Genomic DNA, 1,477 nt, shown 5'->3' with positions numbered 1-1,477 from the left:
ACAGATGTGTAAGTTACCCATGCCTTGGGCACTAATACACCCCCATACCATCACAGATGCTGGCTTTTCAACTTTGCGCCTATAATAGTCCGGATGGTTCTTTTCCTCTTTGGTCCAGAGGACACAGTTTCCAAAAACAATTTGAAATGTGGACTCGTCAGAACACTTTTCCACTTTGCATCAGTCCATCTTAGATGAGTTCGGGCCCAGCAAAGCGTTTCTGGGTGTTGTTGATAAATGGCTTTGGCTTTGCATAGTAGAGTTTTAACTTGCACTTACAGATGTAGCGACAAACTGTAGTTACTGACAGTGGTTTTCTGAAACGTTCCTGAGTCCATGTGGGGATATCACTTACACACTGATGTTGCTTTTTGATGCAGTACCGCCTGAGGGATCCAAGGTCACAGGCTTAGCTGCTTACGTGCAGTGATTTCTCCAGGTTCTCTGAACTTTTTGATGATATTACAGACCTTAGATGGTGAAATCCCTAAATTCCTTGCAATAGCTGGTTGAGAAATGTTGTTCTTAAACAATTTGCTCATGCATTTGTTCAAAAAGTGGTGACCCTCGCCCTATCGTTTGTGAATGACTGAGCATTTCATGGAAGCTGCTTTTATACATAATCATGGAACCCACCTGTTCCCAATTAGCCTGTTCACCTGTGGAATGTTCCAAATAAGTCTTTGATGAGCATTCCTTAACTTTCTCAGTCTTTTTTGCCACTTGTGCCAGCTTTTTTGAAACATGTTGCAGGCATCAAATTCCAAATGAGCTAATATTTGCAGAAAATAACAAAGTTTACCAGTTTGAACGTTAAATATCTTGTCTTTGCAGTCTATTCAATTGAATATAAGTTGAAAAGGATTTGCAAATCATTGTATTCAGTTTTTTTATACCATTTACAAAACGTGCCAACTTCACTGGTTTTGTACTTTTGTGTGTATATATCACTGACGTGCAGTCACTAGAGGCAGGTGAGGCCCTGCCTCACCTGCCATCATGGAAAGAAAAAAAATTTAAAAAGAAAAAAATATATATTAAATTGTTAAATGTATCCAGTGATTATACTATAAAGTTATTTTCCATTTAACTTCACCAGTTTTAGATTATTTTTATTCAAAATCGCTGAATTTTCACATTTGCCGTTCAAATACTGAGAAGAGACGGTGCGGTGATCAGCAGCCAGTTGAGGCACGTCACTCAGTGCCTCAACATGGACGGACTCGCCTAACTGCTGGTCTGCTGTGCAGTGAGACCGTATTGCTATATGAATTATATTATACATTTCCATAGTTTAGTTAGCTGAGGTATATAATGTACAGTGTCTTTTGTCAACAACTGTATGTGTGTAAAGTATTTCTTGTGCTGAGCGATCATAAAACGGCTGCAAAAGACGCACTGGCTGAGGCTCGCCTCCTGCACCCCCGCTGTAGAATGCACGGCAACCCCTGATGGGAGTGTTATATCAACTAAAGTC

Source organism: Nerophis lumbriciformis, linkage group LG23 (genome assembly GCF_033978685.3).
Source record: "Nerophis lumbriciformis linkage group LG23, RoL_Nlum_v2.1, whole genome shotgun sequence".
In the NCBI taxonomy this organism is placed as follows: domain Eukaryota; kingdom Metazoa; phylum Chordata; class Actinopteri; order Syngnathiformes; family Syngnathidae; genus Nerophis; species Nerophis lumbriciformis.
The sequence above is the reverse complement of the archived record's forward strand: the minus strand, read 5'-3'. Positions refer to the sequence as shown.